The sequence below is a fragment of the Octopus bimaculoides genome, chromosome 1 (genome assembly GCF_001194135.2).
Source record: "Octopus bimaculoides isolate UCB-OBI-ISO-001 chromosome 1, ASM119413v2, whole genome shotgun sequence".
Classification (NCBI taxonomy): domain Eukaryota; kingdom Metazoa; phylum Mollusca; class Cephalopoda; order Octopoda; family Octopodidae; genus Octopus; species Octopus bimaculoides.
In genome coordinates this window covers 155,010,452-155,024,699 of record NC_068981.1, presented here as the reverse complement: position 1 = coordinate 155,024,699, position 14,248 = coordinate 155,010,452, and the positions used below count along the sequence as shown (strand labels likewise).

Sequence of the window (14,248 nt, the reverse complement as noted above, 5' to 3'; positions counted from 1 at the left end):
ATATATATATATATATATATAATAAAATGATTTAAATTAAAATATATTAAAAACCAAATTTTATCGGTGAAAAAATAAAACGGGGAGGAGGTTTCTTAAATTCAACAAAACAATTTTACACTGTTGTATCATTTTTATTTTCAAACTTGAAAAAAAAAATGTTCCCAAACATCTTATCACCACAAATTAATACAACTATAAATTTAAACACTTCTGTAACCTATCCTGGATAATAGAATTCACAAACTGTACTCGGAAGAAGTACTATTATTTTCACTTTGAAACAATTTTCTTTTTTTTTTGTGTGTGTGTGTAAAACTAATTTCTCTTAGAGTTTAGTATAGTGGGTACTTGAGAGTTAACTAGTAGCCGATGTTTACATTAGCGAAAGTGTTTATAACACGTGCTAGTATGAATGCGAAACTACATAAATCAGTAATTCCTTATCAAACAAAGGAATTACATAAATATTATTTCATAATTGATTCTGCGTAAATGTTTTTGTTTGTACTTTGTAACGTTCCCATCATCTGTTCCCCTTGTGGCAAATAAAAGAAATTATTACTATTTTATTATATATTTATGAATGTTTGTAGTTATTAATCTCATCCTTTTACTTGTAAATCTTGTTTTAATTTCGTAATCATAATGTCCCCGATGTCTCAGGCACTTGTGGTCAATCCCTAGTTTGAGGCTTCTGTTTCAAAAAGACTTCTTTATTTGTACACTATGAACATTCAATACATTCGACGTCACACACACACACACACACATCTTATGTAACACGCTTTTTGTCGGTACAAAAAAAAATTCCTTGTTGCATTTGTTTTGGCTTTTTATTGTTCCGCATTCAAATCCCGCCGATGCTCATCCTTTCGGGGTTGATTGAATAAAGTACAAGTACTGGAATCGGTATTTTCGACTAATCCCCTCCGCTAAAATTGCAGGGGCCAAGAGCTCAGTGGCATTTCGTCTGACTTTACGTTTTGAGTTCAGGTACCACCGAGTTCGACTTTGCCTTTCATCCTTTAGGGGTCAATGTAATCGATTTACCCCCTCTCCCTATTGTTGTCAACCGTTAGCACACCGAATTAAATACTTAACGACATTTCTTCCCTCTTTACGTTCTTAGTTCGACCTTGTCTTTCATCCTTTTGTGGTTGATAAAATAAGTACCAACTGAACACTCGGTCAATGTAATCAAGTAACTCCTCCCCTCAAAATTTCAGGCCTTGTGCCTGTAGTAGAAAGGATTGTTATTATAAAGGTGGCGAGCTGACAAAATGCTTAGTGACATTTGTTCCGGCTCTTTGTCATCTGAGTTGAAATCCCGCCGAGGTCAACTGTGCCATACATTCTTTTGGAGTCGATATATCGACATACCCTCTCCCCTCAAAATTGCTGGCCTTGTGCCAAAATTAGAAAGAATTATCAAATATAGTCAGTAAGCAGGATAGTGCGTTGGGCAAAATGCTTAGCTGCATTTTCTTCTGGCTTTTTACGTTGTGTACAAATTCAACCGAGGCCGACTTGACCATTTATCATCCTTCAGGCATCGATAAAATAAATACCAGCTGAGTACTGAGGTCGAATGTAATCGACTAACGGTGATCTTTCGGTACTAGTCTAACTCCTCTTTAAAAACAAAATGCAAGCCTTATTGCCAAAATTAGAAGAATAATTATCATAATCATTATAGCGAATAGAAAAGTACAGAATCCGAAGGTAAGCTAGTGATAAGCGAAGGTAAAAATCTGTGAATAAAGTCGGCAAAATTTCATTAGGTTCTTCATTTGTCGTGAAGCAGTAGTATAAATTTTAATGTTTCAGTTGAAGTTTCTACCAGGCTTCATACGACTTACAAAAACTTAGCTAATTTCTATTATTATGATGTTTAACAGACAAATTTCGCAATATGTTCCAGTGTAAATGACATCAAAACTCACACTCAGAGGTAGTTAGTTTGCTGACTATCGTGAACACTATGTGTGCCGACATAAACATTAACTAAAACATCTTAGCTTGCTTGTTAAACCAAAACGCAATTCTATCCAGAAACTCGCCGGCCATTTTGCCTGTACAAGTCAACAGAGTCGGCATTATTTTTACGCATGTCATCTTCAAATGACATACTAAATACTAAGTGTTTTGGTGGTGATTTCGTTTAGGCAAATAGCCCTAACGATAATCATAATACTTTAAACAAAATAAAGATTTCATCGAATTGTTAAACACAAGCATACAGAAAACAGCAACTATTATTTATCCAGACATAAACCCACGTGTAAAAGCTTTCGATAATCTGTCAGGATAAATAAAATATTGTGTTAGGGGGAAGATGTTGTTACAGTTTATGTAACGCCAATTCTCGAGTATAAATATAAGACTTTTATATTTAACTCTAACATTAAACCAGACGTTGAAATAACAACTGTCATCAGAACCAAAGTTAAAAAAGAAACAAAAAGAGTTAATAAAATTGAACAAATTTCACATCGCTTCCTTAATTTATTAAAAGTATTTATTTAGAAAGACGTTGTTATGATCCCTACATCTGTCCGTTTTCTTTTTACTCGTGTATTTTGATGACAAATGCAAACTGTCTAACAAATACAATGCATGGTGTATGTATATATATACATATATATATATAAAATATTAATGAAACTATTGTTCGAAGTTCGGATTAAAATGCTTTTCATAAATCACTTTTAGTATCGCCGTCCTGTATTATACAGTAAAACTCTTCTCTGCTGTACAATACAAAGTATAAACATACATATATGTACATAAGAGTTAGTTTGGAATAGAGTAAATATTTTAGAAAATTGCGTTATTTCGGATACTCACTTCAAATCACAATGCAAGTCGACGATTGCAATGAAACCATTTACTTAAAGTTGACAGCAAGATGGCGATTTCCTTTAACTCGTTCAATAACGGTGTCCAAGGGAGCTAACTTGTGATTTCAATAGAATGATGGACTAAAGTATAATGTAAGAATACAACTGGAGAAATAGTTTTCCTAATAATAATTATAATCAATTTTATCATAAATAATACTGTTGATATTCATTGAATATCTTGAGCATAAAAATTCTTAATAAATTTTCAGTATTTTCTCATTACCGAGTATATTACTTAACATGCCATTTTTGTTTTTATTTCGTTCAAGTTACCATTTTGTATATCTGTTCATTTATTTATTACTAAAACACATTTCAGATATATCTGCTACATTAAATACTCCTATTAATAATAAAATTTAGATCTCAATTTACATTTTGAGTGAAATGAACTCGGTGTTTTGTTTTGTTTTGATCATTTTTTTCTTCTTAACAACGAGGAAGAAAACAAACAAAACAAAACATCAGACAATGTGTTTGAAGATGCACATTCTGTTTTAGTTTGTTTTTGCTGTTTGTAAATAAACTATGCTAGAATGAGAGGATAATTTTTCCTCGTATAAAGGACCTCTTTTTGTCATCGCCGCTGTCATCAGTAGAATTCAAGGAAGTGTATTTGTCTACGACTACTCCGACTGTGTCGACGGCTGCGAGATGTAATGCAGCCACTCTATCTCTTACATTCCTAGCCCACCTACATCTGGTAATCAGGTGCGAGACCCTACTGATTATGTTATCGACTCTGGGTAAGTTTCTCCGAACTTCACCAAAGAAACTCGATCAGCTAGAAATAGCAGCTACATTTTTCAGTAAATTACGTGTTGTTGTCTCGAAAAGGGAGGGACATATTGTAAACCTATAAAAGTATTGCCCAAGAGAAAGACGAGATGGCCATGGCTGGAATACCTTTGATCGTTGTAGGTTTGCTCAGTGAGAACTAACCGGGGACTAACAATCTCTGGTTTTTGCGAATATGCTATTATGTACGTGCATTTCAATAAAATTATATATGGTATATATAATAGTTGTTTAAGATATTTATCGTTAACCGACACGGATTCCTGGCTTTGACGGCATCTTCATCACCACAATCATAACATCAGACAGTCGGCACTATTACTTTGATTACTGATGTGGTGGTGGTGAGGAATGCCTTCATTATTCGTTGGATAGTAAAAGGAAAAGAATATAGAATCTAAGAAAAACTAGTGATGATCTGCAGATACACGATATATATATATAATATATATATCACAAAGCAGTTAAAATCTGTAAAATGAGTTCATGTGCCGTAAAGAAGGTGGGTGGTTCTGATATTTCGAGAAAGGCTTTTCTTATGCCCCAAACATCCGTACTCACCTATTTTATCAGGACATTAATCTATTTAAAGAATTCTATTCGTTCAATAGGTCTGATCAGTTGTATTCATCATTTTCCTTAATAAATGAGACAAAAATGGAGATGATATCCCACCCTCACCCCGCCATATTAAAAAAAGATATAACACTAAAGGAAAGGTTATTTCTCATCATAGACTTTTAAACATAATACCGTTTAATAAACATTAGGAGTGTAAGGTACGTTCAATATTGGTTCGGTCAATATATCGGAATTAATTTTCTCAACTGTGATGTCTTTATGAAAGGGATAAATATATAATAGGGCTGGGGTAAAATCAAGGAAGCGTTCTGCTACTAGAGGCATATAATAGCAGGATTTCAGAAATGTAGTATAGCGATTGTAAAACTTCGATTAAACGGAATTACCAAAGCAATTAGTAAATAAAAACTACTTCAATAGGTTTTTAAGATCAAAAAGTAACCACATAACTCAAATAATAACAGTTAATTGAAATTTTCAAAAAAGTAAAAGGCATTGCGATTAAATGTGGATCACTTCTTTAAAAGTGAAAGCAATAAACCTGTTTCTATGTTATTAAAATCTCCTCAGCAGAGCATATTCTCAATTGTTATGACAATGAATTGATAGATTTAAAAAGAAACAGAGGCAATGTATACACATCAATTATCAGTATCAACTGAGGGAAAATACTTTAGAATAGTTTTCTGCATACTAAATACATAGAAATAATGCCAATAAATACATACAGAGTGGGGGCTTACATATGTAATCTTTTAGTACAATACGCTTTCAAAGCAACGCCTCTGTTTAACAATGGCAGAATTGTTAGAGCATCAGACAAAACGTTCCTAATTTGGAATTTTTAAGTCATTTATTCTTTGTTGGTAGGTCACAATGTTGGGTAATCTGTGTGTGAAGGCAATAATGACCTTGCAGAAACTTGATTAAATAGGTGTTCAATAATTGGTAAGACTGATTTTGGCTTTTTGCTGTCACCCAAATTAAAATTAAGTTCATTCAATATTCTCAACAAAAGCATTTACTTAATTAAAGCATACAGAAGTTTTTGCCAGGTGTAAACTGCATGCCAGAAGTGTCTAGATAAGCATTTATTACTAACTAGCTTAAAAGTCGCACTCCATGCAGACTTTTAAGCTAGCTCCTGTGGAGGGCTAATTGGGCTTGTGGCCCAAAATTAAGGAGAATTAAATAGCATGACTATAATCATTGTGCCCTGGTGGTGTTTGACTGCAGGTTAAGGAGAGATGAGAATTAATTCTGTAATGCAATTATTCTAATGTTTCAGTCCCAATTTGAATTCCAACTGTTGACCAATTTATCCCAGAGTTCTTATCTCGACGTAAAATTAGTGAAGCTAATGTCATTAATCTCCCCATTAATCTCTAACATCATCTGACAAACACCAATCAAGATGGTGTGAATCAGTCAAGCTTTACTTGCAAGAAATAGCAACCTAAATGCTTTTAAATCAGATCCCAATGCTGGATGTTCAAGAACCAAATGAAGGGCAAGTGAAGGACATCCTGATTCCAAAAAGGTATAATATGTCTATCTAGAGCAAATGTAGACTGAGATACAGGGGTCCTAGATAAACAGAATTTCACATTTATTGTTATAGAAGATATGACTACATGTTAGCTAGGAAAGCTAGTTATATTGTCATGTGAGAAGCAGAAAAATTCTGTGTCCATTGTAGACAAACAATTCCTTTAAAACAGGCAACGACCAAGAAACTTACCTTCTCTGTTGCCTCTCAGATTGTGGCATGCATTTTAATTTATACCTGTTTCAGTGAGAAACTCATGAAAATTTCTGTTGGAAATTATACAAACAATTAGAGTCGAAATACTATTGGCTAATAATTAGGCCAAATCACTTGATATACTGTGGCCTATTTCTCGTTACTGAGCAAATGTGGTTTCAAAATCTAAGCCCCACTACAACCCCACTAATATTTATTTGTGTTTTCATATATTTTATTTAACCTGCACTATTTATTTTTATTTGCATATATATAAATGATTTATTAGAACAAGTGGAACCTTCTGTAGTACAACTTATGTACTAGGTAATACGAAATTAGTTCTTAGTTATTGAAGATGAAATCAGTTGAAGAAGTTAAAATCTGAGCATATAAGTAATACATAAGCGTGTTAAAACGGAAATGTAAAAGAAAGCAAGAGACCAACTCACTGAGTAAAGTGGTATAGTTTCATGTGGAATGCTGAGTGGATCTAGTCTGAGGTTGAATTTAACCAGCTTTTTATAACCATAAACCAATTTTTCCAGAACCTTTTATCAAGCTATTTGGTAGGAAAACCCACATACATACTTTGAGGTTTGACATGGCAACCATGACAAGTCAGCCAATGCTGATTAGTCAAGCCATATTCACATAGGCATGCCTTTTATGGTGATAATATAGTCTTAAGTTAGAAAAATCTAAGAACAATGGTTCAGAATTCAGCAAAAGCTCTACTACATAGGTATAGTATTTAGGTATGACACTTTAAACTCTAAAATGAAATCATGTCACTTTTAACTTTGCCTTTCATCCTAGCAGGATCAATAAAGTAAAATATCAGTTAAGTACTGGGCTTCATTCCATTCACATTCACATCTATGTTTCCTAGATGTAAATGGATCTATAAGTGATAAAAACAGAGAAGAAATTCTTATGGTAAGGGTTTTCTTTTTCTCTTTTATGTCACATCTGAGGAACAAAATTCTCAACCATGTGTTCTTGGGTTCAGTCCCATTGTGCAGTACCTTGGACAAGTGTTCTCCTCTAATCTCAGGCCAACTAAAGCATTGTGAGTGTACTTGCTAGACGGAAACTGAAAGAAGCCGATCATATATATATATACATATATCTATTTGCATGCATGTGTGTGTGTGTATGTAAAGGTAACACACTTAGTCGCGTTAACAAAGGGATGTGGGTTCAACTCCCACGTGGATAGGAAAGCCTTCTTTTTTCTGTTGAGGGCTTACAATGCCCCTTAATTAGACTATTTCCCTAGTCATTGCACGGTGATTGCCATAAGCTTTAAGCTTATATAAAAATACCATTATTATTATTTACAGGATTGTAAACTCGGCGCTGTATAAAAAACAATTTGCACTGAAAGCATATATGCACAGACATGCAGGAAGTAAATAGACACCTTTAATTTTCAAAATCTTTTATTTAATATGCAAAGTAAACAATTGAAAAGTAATTGATAGGTAGGACTACATATTTTAGTATTTAGTTGATATTCCCTTTGCAGTTTTTAATTCAGAATCTCTTTTTGGCATTGAACTGATGAGCTTTGTAATTGTCTCTTGTGGAATTTCTGCCCACTTTTCGCACAACAATCGAAACAATTCATCTTTAGATTTAGGTTTCTGTTGAGTTTTTCATAAAGCTCTATCTAGTATGCTCCAAAGATTTTCAATTGGGTTCATGTCAGGAGATTGGCTCGGCCAAGGAAGCTTTATGATTCTATTTTCAGTCAGCCATTGTTGATTCCTTTTTGCTGTGTGGCATGGAACCCCATCTTCCATGAATAAAAACTCATTTTTTGTTATGTTATCATGTGAATATGTTGGAAGTAGTCCTTGCTTAAGTATTTCGATGTATTTTTCAGAGTTTATGGTTCCAACACATTCGATCAGCTCAGAACGACCATTGCTGGTAACAGCTTCCCATACCATTACAGAGATACTGCTATATTTTACAGTTGGTTGGAGTCGTTTCAAATCAAATTCTTGATTTGGAAGCCTCCAGACCCAAACATGTCCACTGTTTGAAAAGAATGCAAATCTGGATTCATCTGAGAAAATCACTCTATCCCAAAATGAACTGGATTTTTCTGACATCTCTTTAGCCCATTTCTTTTTTTTCATGATATTAATTGGTTGAAGGAAAGGCTTTCTTCTAACTGCTCGTCTATAATACCCAAACTTATGCAAATATGTAACACACATTCTTGGACTAACTTCTAGCTGTTTTGCAATGTCAGAAGCCTTCAAATGGGGTTTGCTTTCCACAATTCTCTTCAAACAGCGAAGCTTCCTTCCCGAGGGCCCAGGTCAGCTGGGACGAGAATCTGTTGATTCTTTTCCTTGGCTTTTGAATTGCACTATAATTCAATTAACAGTAGAAAGAGGAATTTGAAGATTTTCGGCAATTTTTTGTTGGCTAAGACCAGCCTCAGATTGCCCACCAACACAACCTCTTTGAAAATCTGACAGTTCTGCTGAATATTTTGTGTGTGGATGGCTACTCTTCACAAATGTTTAATATAATGGCACCTGGAATGAAAAAGAATAATTACATTGAAAATTGTACACTGCTGAAAACATATGAAGATGCTTAGATCAGAAATTTTGAAAATTAAATATGTTTTATTTATTTCCTGCATGTCTGTGTATATATTATAAGGAGTAAATATTCAAAAATGAATATTTATAAAGATATTATTATTGTTATTACTATCTGTAGTAAATATAAATTGATAACAACAATAATATAGGTGGCTTCAGGCTTTAAATAGCATTAGATACCTATATAATTAAAATTTATATTTATCATATCCAAATTACCAAACTATATAGCATTAAGCTGTGATGGTATGGCAAAATGTTTTTACTCATTCACTCAATTACTGTTGTTATCTGTTGAATTTTTCAGTGTCATTGGTGGCTTAGTTGAAGGTTTTAACACCACTTTCAAGCAGGTAGGCACTTCATGTGCCCTTATGATATATATGTATATATATATATATATATATATTTAAAATTAATATAAACAGCAGTTTGCAATGTTTCACCATAAAGGAGATTTATAATTGTCACTAAATATGACTAGGGTGTTAGGAAACACCAACATTGGAAGAAATAAGAGCTAGAGCTCTAATGCTGTAGTTAACGCACATGAATGAAAACATATATACTAATAGGGACCATAATTGTCTGAAAAATGCCAATCCTGAATTCTTAATTCTGACATCAGTTTCGGCAATTTCTGTTGCCTCATCAGTTCAGCCCACTTGATTGCTCGGCTTTTTCAGGACATCATCATCATCATCATCGTTTAACGTCCGCTTTCCATGCTAGCATGGGTTGGATGATTTGACTGAGGACTGGTGAAACCGGATGGCAACACCAGGCTCCAATCTAATTTGGCAGAGTTTCTACAGCTGGATGCCCTTCCTAACGCCAACCACTCAGAGAGTGTAGTGGGTGCTTTTACGTGTCACCCGCACGAAAACGGCCACGCTCGAAATGGTGTCTTTTATGTGCCACCCGCACAAGCCAGTCCCCATTTCGCTATTAGTATTTATGTTTTTGTCATCCAAATTATTGAATGATTTAGCGATTCGCTAATGTCTATATATAAAATCAATATATACAACAGTTTGCAATGTTTCACCAGAAAGGAGATTTATAATTGACACTAATTATGATTAGGGTGTTTGGAAACATCTACATTGAGCTAGAAATAAGAGCTAAAGTGCTCTAGTGCTGTACTTAATGCACATGGATGAAAACATATATGCTAACAGGGATTGTAGTTATCCCAAAAAATGTTGATTGAGAATTCTTAATACTGACAACAGTTTCAGCAATTTCCGTTGCTTCATCAGTTAAGCCCACTAGATTGTTCAACTTTCTCCAGACCTCCTATTTGTATTTATGTTTTTGTCATCCAAATTATTGGATGGTTTAGCGATTCGCTAATGTGTATATATAAAATTAAAGTAAAGAGCAGTTTGCAATTTTTCACCAAAATGGAGAATTATAATTGTCACTAATATATATGTATATATAATATAGCAAATGGCACATCAGCAAATAGTTATGACACTACTTATATATAGTCATAGACTGGTGATTCAAGTCAAAATGGTGAAATGTCAGTATCCGTCACTCCTGAATTCGATTCAAGTTGAGTTGTCTCTTGTGTCTATGAATTTCAAGTGTTTTAACTAACAAAGCATATGCTGAGTATGTCCGATGATTGATAATATATATAGATGTTTGGTAATCAATCAACTCTCTTTAGAAATGCTATGACAAAAATAGCAAATTATGACCAAAGCTATGTATGTTTTCAAAGAGTGTAGGGGATGTAGAGGGAAGTTGCACAGAATATAGACAGTCGTATCATCGTTTAGATTCACATACACATGCACAAACATACTTGGATTAGTTTGTTCAACTTAAACCCTTCAATGTAGCCCTGCAGCTCACCAGTTTTCTATTAGACTGTCCTATGCATACCTGCATGGAATATGGATGTTAAACAATGATGATGATATATTTATGATGACCTTCTTTCAGTTCCTGTCAACTAAATCCACTCACAAAGCTTTGGTCAGTGTAGAGCTATAGTAGAAGACATTTGCCCAAGGTGCCACGTAGTGGGATTGAACCCAGAACCATTTGGTTGAGAAGCAAACTGCTTACCATACAGCCACACTTGTACCTCACACAGCCTTGCCTATACCTGTTTGATATGAACAATGGAATGATGTAAATTATGTGTCAGATACTGTGCTTTGCCTTTGGCAATAACACTTAACCCTTTAGCATTCAGGTTTCTTTGTCAAATTATAATACTTATTTATTCCTATTGCTTTGAATTAATCACATGTTATTTTGTAGCTTCAAGATTTCAATGGTATGTTGGTATGTTTTTAGAATGACATTGGAGGGTAGGTGTGAGAGGTGGATGTAGTCAGTTTAACATAAAACAGGTAGAATATTTGGGCTGGATATGGCTGGATTAAATGCTAAAGGGTTAAATCTCAGCAGTTTAACTTGGTATTACTAGATTCTTTGGAGAATAACTTTAACATTGAAGAATGCTTCAAAAGCTTATCATATAGAGCTCTAATCCAGACAGAAGCTACTGGTGATTTGACAGGTATTATAAGACTTATAACAACATCATAGAGAGCTATATATAGCATGTTATCATAGGAAGTGATATCTGGGAATAGTTGTTGTTTAACCTGAAGTCAGCTTTGACTGAGCAAGCCTAGGACCAAAGGCACTCTGATCATGACCATCTCATCTCTTTTGTAAATGCCTTTGTTTACCATAAACTGTTTCACTTTTCATGGTTGTGGAGGCCTCTGATCAAAGCATTCTAGTCATGACTATTCTGTCTTTTTTTCCACATGATGTAGTGAGACAGTATCTTATGTATCTTCCTTACTGAAGACAGTAGTGTGTGTTTTGAAGAAAATTAAGTTGCTATTCTTGCAGTTTAAATGGCATCTTCGGGACAATAGTGTTCACATTAGCTTGTGTTCATCTTTGCCACTGTTTTTGTGGTTGCTTGGTCAAGGAGATCTGTAATCATCAGAGGCATTCCAACAGTTTCAGACATAGTGTATCTGGACAACATTACTAATGTGTATAGTAGGTAGTCATTTAAAGCAGATTTAGCTGCTATTTCTAGCAGGTTGAAGAATCATCTAAAAGCTCTCTCATTGGTTTGTGAGCATTGTAAAGTAATGAGTTAGTGAATTCTGTTGATTTCAATAAAGAGGATCCATCATTGAAATCAATTCAGTTGTTCATCCAATTGGATTATCTGCTCATTGAATTAGCATGGAAGTGGATGGGAATTCTACAGACACCTGTTTCCGTAATGTAGATCTGAGGTAGGATCAGCATGACACAGTGTGAAAAGACTACCTTTCAAGTACATGTACAATCCATTCAATGAGCTTGTGCACAGTTTCTGTCTTCCTAGTTTCCATTACATTGATATGAGGTAATGGTAAAAGACACAAGATACTTACCCATAATGCCAAGCAGTGCGATTAAACCTTGGACCTCAGGATTATAAAACAAACTTCTTAACCATTTGGCCATGTTGCGTCCATATGTGAGCAGTATAGAGTATATATTGTGTAATGACACTATTTAACCCTTTCGTTACCACATTACTGTTGAAATGTACCAACTTTGTTTCAGTTAATTTAAAAAACAATGAAAAATTTACACAAATAATTATCACAATTAAACTGGTGTTTAGAACATAAATAACCTGAAATTTTGGTGGAAGATTTAAATTTAAAGGTTTGTATCATGGAACCAAGGGTGGCTTCAGGCAGGTTGGCATCAAAAGGGTTAAATGTGAAAATGTAAACCAGAAATGATTGGAAAACAATAGTTACTTGATTATTAATAAGGCCATTTATTATATATCAATGATCATGTCATTACAATGTTGAAAATGAATATAATATTAGTTATTACAATATATAAAAAATATACAACCTTATCTGGTTGTTTGTTTGTGTACACAGCTTTTCGTGGATGCGGTAGAATATTTGTCTCTGGTTCCATGATCATCGTATGTGGGAGCTAGCTTCATCTTTGTGCTGTTAAAGAGAAAGACGGAATAAAACAATCAAGGTAGAATAATATATTAAGAGGTCTACTTTTGCATGTGTTGATCAGCATACTGACGGAGTTGCTGTCTGTCCACAGTGGATTGGCCAAATAGGAGATGATAGCTATTTGCTTGTGTTTTTATAACTTGCTGACTAAAGTAAGTTGAGCTAAACAATAGGGTTCTTCATTCTTAATCAGAATTGATCAAAGAATGACTTGAGAAAGATCAAGAGGTCAACTTTTTCTCATTAATCTGTAAGTGCAATAAGGCTAAATCAATAGACTGAGGATTTGTTTGACAATGTATAAAAATGTGGATTTGGTTTCAAATTCCATCTTAGCTATTCTCTAGCTGTTTGCTACTACTGTATTTGCCTACATGCTGAGACAGCAACCTGGAATTAATTCTGTTGCTCAGCATATTTTGCAGTCATTAACACTCATGAGTTCTGCAGCTTCTTTTAATTCTTGAAATCAAGGCCTTCATAACTATAGGAGAAGATGTTTGGTAATCAATCAACTCGCTTTAGAAATGCTATGACATAATAGCAAATTATGACCAAAGCTATGTATGTTTTCAAAGAGTGTAGGGGATGTAGAGGGAAGTTGCACAGAATATAGACAGTCATTTATATATATATGTGTGTGTGTGTGTGTGTGTTTATGAATTTACACACAGAGTCACATACACTGAAACAAGCAAAAGAAAAAGTAAAAGATTCTTGCAGATCTGAGTTTAAGCCATGCTGGGTTTGTCATTTTTTTTTCTTTTTCCACAGTGATCAAAATAAATATCGGCATACTAGTAATATACTAGGGCATAAATTCAATCAGCTTTCCCCAGATTTATTAAAATGGTACCAATCTAAGAAATCATTATTACTGCTGTCATTGACCTAATGATAATGGTGCCGTAAATTATGGTTGTCACAGATTATTGATGTTGTGCGTTATTTACATTTTATGTTAAATTTATATCAGCTATAAGTAATGCATCATCAGTTATTGGTGTTAGCTCTTTGTGATTCCATAGCACATTAATGTCATCTTCTAGCTAAGTTATTGTTGTTATGCCTGATATTGATAGCACTTGTATTTCTTCCGGTAGTTTAAGTTCAATTAATTTATAACTGCTAACATTCTTATCACTTCATCATTTTCTACATCATGACACATTGAAAATTTATTAATATATTTCGATTTCTGGGCTTGCATTGTTGTAAACATTACAAGCAAATATACTTCATTGATAATAACAAATGAAGTACCTGTTTTGGGGATTATCACTTAAGTTTGAATTTTAAAGAAAATAAAACTTTTATGATTTAATCAGTACACATGACCTTTGCAGAATCTCAATGGCTGATAGGTTGGAGGAAGAAGTAGGAAAATTTCTAAAAAAATGAGATATTAGGAAGCAACAGATTATGGTATCAGGTTACTCTCAATTTTGCAATCTTGAAATCTGGTCTGAATGCTTTCAACAATGTAAAAATAGTTTGCCTCAAGCGAACAGCCTCATGTGGCCAGATCATATCCAGATTTTCAAAATATTTAAA

The 14,248-nt window shown here is 34.0% G+C and overlaps 1 protein-coding gene and 1 long non-coding RNA gene across 2 annotated transcripts in view; one reads left to right on the top strand and one right to left on the bottom strand.

The window, feature by feature from the left end:
- Nucleotides 1–3,071, bottom strand: part of LOC106868436 (ATP-dependent RNA helicase A) — a 57,741-nt gene extending 54,670 nt beyond the window's left edge. Inside the window, exon 1 of the mRNA XM_014913702.2 lies at nucleotides 2,851–3,071. The gene's annotated coding sequence lies outside the window, so the exon portion shown is untranslated. The remainder of the gene's footprint in view (nucleotides 1–2,850) is intronic.
- The window catches only part of LOC128249089 (uncharacterized), a 9,090-nt gene extending 402 nt beyond the window's left edge, over nucleotides 1–8,688 (top strand). Inside the window, exon 2 of the long non-coding RNA XR_008265217.1 lies at nucleotides 7,922–8,688. This is a non-coding gene — a long non-coding RNA (uncharacterized LOC128249089). The remainder of the gene's footprint in view (nucleotides 1–7,921) is intronic.
- The last annotated feature ends 5,560 nt before the right edge of the window (nucleotides 8,689–14,248 follow it).